General features: G+C 59.6%; 1 pseudogene across 1 annotated transcript; it reads left to right on the forward strand.

Annotated features, from left to right (window-relative positions):
* The first annotated feature begins 333 nt into the window (after positions 1-333).
* Positions 334-5,974, forward strand: LOC309665193 (NUT family member 2G-like; annotated as a pseudogene). The gene is made up of 6 exons: positions 334-1,091; positions 2,046-2,174; positions 3,222-3,255; positions 3,760-4,143; positions 4,543-4,659; positions 5,181-5,974. The product of its transcript is annotated as an NUT family member 2G-like (transcript).
* The last annotated feature ends 472 nt before the right edge of the window (positions 5,975-6,446 follow it).

A 6,446-nucleotide genomic window follows, 5' to 3' on the forward strand; every position in this document is an offset into this window, starting at 1 on the left:
CCTGCTAGTACGCCGGCTGAGGGGCATTTCTCACAGAGCGGATGTCCACCCAGTTCCAGGTCTTGGGAGACAGCCTGTGAGGCTTAGGTGCCAGGGGGTGCCTTAGGGAGGCTCTCCACGTCAGTGCTTGCTGAGGCGATTTCTTCTCGGCAGACAGGGGTCAGGGACCTTGGTGGATGGGCACGGGGTCACCAGTGGAATAATTCTCAACTGGAGGTCAGGGCATGAAAATCACTTGAAGACATTTGCACGCTGTACAGTTTCCCTTGTCCAAGTGTCCCTCACCTGTGGAGATTTACACTCTGATGCCACAGAAAGCCTCAGTCCCACTTGCCCATTCTCCTCCTCCATTCACTCCTTTCCTTTGCCTCAACAGCATGTCCAGTGCTGGGAACGGATGTGACCATGAACCCCGGTGCCTCCTTGTCTGCTTTCACGGCAGTGCCCTTCCCTCCACCCATTCCTGGCGCCCAGCACCGGCCACCCTGGCAGCAGCACTTGCCACCTCCCATCACCCCAGCATTCCCTCCTGGAAGCAGCCTGCTGCTGCCAGCTTTCCCCAGGACGCCTTTGGTGGCTAATGGTGGCCGTGGCCCCAGTGCCCATGGGGCTTGCAACCTCACTGTCCAAGTCAGGTCACAAGGGAGGCCAGTGGAGGCCCCCCAGACTCAGACCTTTGTCGTTACTCAGGCCCCCCTCAACTGGAGCGCTCCAGGGGCCCTCAGCAGGAGTGCTGCATGTCCTGCACCCGTATTCATAGCAACCCCTGGGATGGGGACCGTTGTGACTGCTCCAGCTGTTGGAGTTAGTCAGGCTGGCAAGGGAGGCTGGACCCCAGGCTTTCCTCCTCAAGCTCCACCACCAGCTGCCCAGCTGGCCCCTATCATTCGCCCAGTGAACTCTGGGCCATGGCCACATGGCACTTCCAGGGAGGGCCGCCTGGCCACCAACCAGTCCAACGCCTCGCAGGATGGCTCCTCTAACACCCAGAGCGTGTACAGTAACTTCCGACGTTGGCAACACCTCAAGCCCCTGGCCCGGAGACACTTTCACCGGAGTCCTGATGCAGAAGCTTTTTCTTGCTTTCTCATGTGAGTGAACGCTCAGGGGGTCCTGAGCTTATGGGAGCTTTTAGATAATGAGGAACTGGGGATGGACTCGCACGTTAGGTTTCTAGGGATACTGGAAGGAAGGTGTGAGGGCGATGTCCATGCTCTGGGAAGACACACTGTCGGTCACATGGGTGGGCCTGCCAGTCCATGACATCATGACCGAAATGTGCCCCATCTCAACTGGCCCCACCACCCTGTGAGTCTGGTCAGCTTGCTCTTCCATGATTCTCATGGTAATATGGACTGAAGACTTGCAGTCAGAGAGGGTCGTGGTGTAAGGTGAGGAGCCAAGGAGTGGATGCCGCACTCTCCTGTGGCGCCGTCTCCTTTCATACAGGACTTCAGCGTACATGGCCAGGGGAGGTCACTTCAGAGGAGGGAGAGGAGCGCGGGGCCCAGGAGAGCGCTTTATGCATGCCTCCACTTCGTTGTGGAGAATTCCACTAGGATCAGGGTGATGGTAGAGCTCTCCTAAGGGCGTGGGCTCTCTCCCACTAGAGTTGTGAGCCTGGCAGGCATTTCCATCCGAAACCTCCGGTCCCTCGTAAAAAGGGGACAATTACACTTCATTCAGAGGACTGTGCAGAAGACGCCTTGGGCTAATCTATGAAGTGTTAGCAGATTGCTTGGCACATGCCACGCCTCATTGATGATGGTGATTTTTATGATGAAAATGCAGCCTTGAGGAGGAAAAGAGCTCCCCAAGGCACAATGTCCCAGCTCTAGCCTGGGAGTGGAGGGTCATCCTTGAGTGAGTGTGAGGCGGTGACAGCAGTGGCTGGGAAGGCTTGTCTTTGCCCTCCCAGACGCCCGCCTCTCACCCTCCTGTCGCTCAGTCATGCTGTGTTGAGTGATGTGTGGTCCACATTGTCGGGTGGGGTCAGGCAGGTGGGGGCTGGGCTGTGCCCAGAGACTGACCCCGAGGGCTTACAGCCCAGTGCTTCGATCCCTGGCCCGCCTGAAGCCCAGCATGACGCAGGAGGAGGGACTGCGGAGGGCCGTGCAGGAATGGCGGCGCTTGAGCAAACTTGACCGGATGATCTACTACAAGATGGCGGAAAAGTGAGTCAGCGTCCTGGGCCCAGGGGCTGCGTGGAGGGTGAGGCGAGTGGGTGAGGGCAGGGTCTGGCCGTGGGGGTGCTCATCAGAGAGGACAGAGGAGAAGGGCTGTCACCCAGCACAGGGTCCCCGCAGCCCAGGGGCCCTACTGTCCTCCAGAAAGCCCTCCCTCACCTTGTGAGTTTGAGACTTCTGTCCTTCCTCCAACAGGAGCTCTGCCTTCCCCTGATTTTGACCTACCCTTGCCTTGACATGAAGGTCTCAGGACGGGGCAGGGTGAAGCTGTGAGTCCAGTAGGGGTCCAACTCTGGCCATATGGGCTGGGCCGGGAAGAGAGCTCCACCTGCCAGCCTGCTGCTTCCTTAGTGGTGGGTGGCTGGTGGCCACTGACATAGATTTGGGACCCCCTCTCCTTATGAAAAGTGGCCTAAGTGGGTACCCTGGAATCCCTGAAGAAGCTGGGGAAGCCAGCTGTCGTCAGCCCAAGGGTCTCCGGCCCTTCCAGTGTTTGCTCCATGGTAATCCCCTTGGTTTAAGAAACAAAACCAAACAAACGAGCGCCTCTCAGAGGAAAGGAAGGCCTCTCCTCTAAGCTCAGCATCCACATCGTCCAGCCTCTCCTGGGCCCTGTCTCCAGGTCTATCTTCCAGGACTCTCATTCCCAGCCCAGGGTCCTGGATTCGGGCAAGGACCCCTGTGGGGAACACATGCCTGTTCCAGCCTCTGGCTGTCAGCCCTTCATGTGGTTCTGGATGGAGACGGGGGGCATGAGGAGGGTGCCCCCTGGGTCAGCCATGTGTCCCGTTGACCTGGTTCAATTCAGCGACCTGGGTCTATGCTGTTGAATGCCCTCCAGTGCTGGTGAGGCAGGAAGGGTCCCAGATCTTGTTATCACTTCCAGGAGCAGCTCTCTGCTGTGGACAGCACCTCACAGGGCCTTGACGGCCCCAAGGCACATCCTCTCCCAATGCCTCATTCTTGGCTGCCTTTGTTGGGCTCCAGAACCCAGGCCTTTTTCTCAGGGTGGCCTGTGCCTCTGTCACACCCCAGGTTCATGGAATTTGCGGCCGAGGAGGAGATGCACATCCAGAATTTGCAGTGGATGCAGTGCGCGCAGGACCTGCCTCCTCCAGCCCCACCGAAGCTGGATCCTCGGGGGCCCCCAGCCCCGAAAGTGGGCCTTCAGCCAGGCACCCAGGTTCCCACTGGAGCTGAAGGCACAGGTAACAGGGGCCTAGGGTTGGCCACTGTCCCCATGTGGATCCCTTTCCTTCAAGACAGGGGCATTGGACTTTCAACCAAAACAGCCACCGAGGCGGGGGTTGGGGGGGTGGGGTCTCAGCTGCCCTTTGTCACTACGGGGTATTGACTCGGTCAGTTTTGTAACTCCTCTCACACCTCCCTGTCAAAGGACCCCACACTAAGTCTGCCTAAGTAGTGGGCTTGAAGGGGAGACCCCTAGAAAATTGGAGGTTCCCCACTTCCTTACTTGTGACTCTCTTAGATGACCCCCTTACCTCCCCTCTCCAACTGTGCTTGAGGCTTCAGATGGTCCTGACCCCTCCCACACCCACATCAATGTCCCCCAAACAACGCCCTCACCAACGTGCGCTCGGTGGTCAGGAGGTGGACCGGGAGTCCCTCACCTTCCTTCCCTTCCTCCTGCTCTGCCTCAGCCTGTGCTCCCAGGATGTCCGGCCCCAGGGCTCAGCCCTCGCACCCGAAGCCACACAGATCCCAGCGGACCCCGGAGCCCAAGGCACCCAAGGAGATTCCCCCTGAGGCTGTGAGGGAGTATGTGGACAGGATGGAGGCGCTGGTGGGGCCCGTCCACTCAGCCACTGGCGAGTCAGATGCAGAATGTGGAGAGGATGGAAATGAGCTGAAGCAGGAAGAGGACAGCACCTACTTGGACCCGGGTCTCTTGAGCTACATTGACAAGCTGTGTTCCCAGGAAGACTTTGTCACCATGGTAGGCTGGGCTTGGAACCTGGGGTCTACAAGATGCCAGGGCATGGAACTCTCAGCACCCAAGATCTGGGTTCTGCTCAGGCCGATGGGACTTAAGCTCAGCTCCTTGTTCCTGAGCCTGGTGTTAGGGGAGGTTTACGCAGATATATGTGTGTATATGTTTGTGTCTGTGTGTATGCCTTTGTGTGTCTGTGTATGTGCATCTGTATATGTGCTCTTTTGTGCGTGACTGTGTATGTGCATGTTTGTGTGTGTGTGTGTGTGTGTGTGTGTGCTGACCATCCCCGCCTTGTGGAGGAGAGTGGGGGTGGGTCTCTGCTTTTCACTTTCCCTCCTGGTCTTCTTGTGTCACAGGCCACTCCTGGCCAAGGATGCTCACAGCCTCTTCTTTCTGTCCAAGGTGGAGGCAGTCATTCACCCTCGATTCCTGGCAGAATTGCTTTCCCCAGACCCACAGCTGCATCTCTTGGCCCTTGCTGAGGAGCTGGAGCAGGAGGAAGGACTCACCCCTGAAGAAGTGAGCCAGGGGAGGGAGAGGGACACTTAGGGAGCCAGGGGACTCCAGGGGAGGGGGGACCCCAGGTGATCCAGGGGACAGGGGAAACCAGGTGGCCCAGGGGAGCCAGAGGAGGGAGGGATCGCAGGTAGAACAGGGGAGACAAGGGACACCCAGGAAGACCAGGGCACGGAGGGACCCCAGTGAGCAGGGGAGAGGTAGGGCCCCAGAACAGGAGGCCCACATGGCTCTGTCCATCCCTTCCCTACCTCGGAGACCTGGCATGCGGAAGGGCCCTCTCTGGGGTGGGTGCAGTGCAGGGTGATAGGAAGGAGAGGATGGGGAGCCGGGAGCGGAGGGAAGGACACACAGCTGGGAATAAGGTGCAGGAGGATGGCAGGAATGCCACCATGTCTGTATTTGGAGTCTAGTCCTGGGGTCACCCATCCCCTCCTCCCCCCCAGGGCCATTGTCCCACTGCCCAGTGCTCCTCCTCTCACACGTGCGCGTGGAGCCGTCACTGTCCTCCTCCCTCCTACCAGCTGGTGCAGAAACGACTCCTGGCCTTGAAAGAGGACGAGGGTGGGCCGGCAGCCCCGAGCCACAGTGCACCCGGAATGGGCTTAAGTCCTTCTGAGTCCCACGCCGGCCAAGGTGCCCAGAGGCACGACCAAGACCGCCATCTAGGGGTCAGTGATGAAGCCTGCCCACCAGAGATTGATTTTGAGGCTCTTCATAGGCCCATCCGAACAGACACTGGCCCGTTCAGGCCCAAAGTCTTTGTTCCCTGTCGAGGACGTCAGGAGGTCTCTCCATTCCGGGCCGGACGGCCCTCCCCTCCCCAGGGTCAAAGGCGCACTGGCCCTCTACTGGGACCCAGGGATGCGTCTGTTCTCAGAGAGGCGTCTCCTGTTCGGGAGGCCCGAGGGCCCAGGGACGCGTCCAATGAGGACGAGGAGGAGCTCCCCAGCCTGGCCTTCCTCTTTGCCTCTCCGCAGAGCCTGCTGCCTTGCTGGCTGTCCCAGAGTCCTGCCCCTGCCTCAGGCCTGGCCTCCCCTGGAGGTTGGGGGCCCAGAGTGCTCCCCAGGCCCCCTCCCCTCAGAGAAGAGGCCTCAGCCCAGCTCCACCAGCCGCTCCCAAGTCGAGGAAGCGGGCTCTGTGTGGGCGCCCAGCCGCTGCTGAGAAGCTGTCCATCCCCGGGGCTGGCCACGGGGTCTCTGGGAGGCCAGCCTTGGCTCTGGGCCTGGCTTGCCCCTCACAGCCGAGAAAGAGAAAGCGTGACCCTTTTGTCACAGGGAAGAGGAGGAACAGGAAGAGGAAGCACTGCAGCCAGTAGGGAACAGCCAGGCCGGCCCTCCAGGGCAAGCCCCCCAGGGCGATCCCCCCAGGGCGAGCCCCCCAGGGGAGCCTAGGGGCTCCTCCTCACCCCAGTGCTGATCCTGGAGGATGTGGGGGGAAGGGAGGGAGGGCAGGACCAGCAGGGCGGGGAGGGGAAGTGCGATTGTGGGGGGTTAGGGAGGTGGGGGAGGTGGGTGTGGGCAGGACCTTTGGAGTGATGTATGTAAATTGTGAATAAAGATAGTTTTGGTGGGAAATGCTCTCAGGCCACTGTCATCTTCTTCGTGTTGAGCTGCTCCATAGAGAGCGAACCTGAGAGGAAGGAATGGTGAGGGAGGTCACAGGAGCTATGGATCTACAGGTGGCCAAACCTTTCCTCCACATAGACAAGGACTCCTCAGGCTGCCCCTGGGAACGCATAGCTCTCACTTTCCCCACGGACCCACTCATCATCCCCTTCCCTAAAGCCT

The sequence above is a fragment of the Balaenoptera physalus genome, assembly GCF_965194825.1.
Source record: "Balaenoptera physalus genome assembly, chromosome: 7".
Classification (NCBI taxonomy): Eukaryota; Metazoa; Chordata; class Mammalia; order Artiodactyla; family Balaenopteridae; genus Balaenoptera; species Balaenoptera physalus.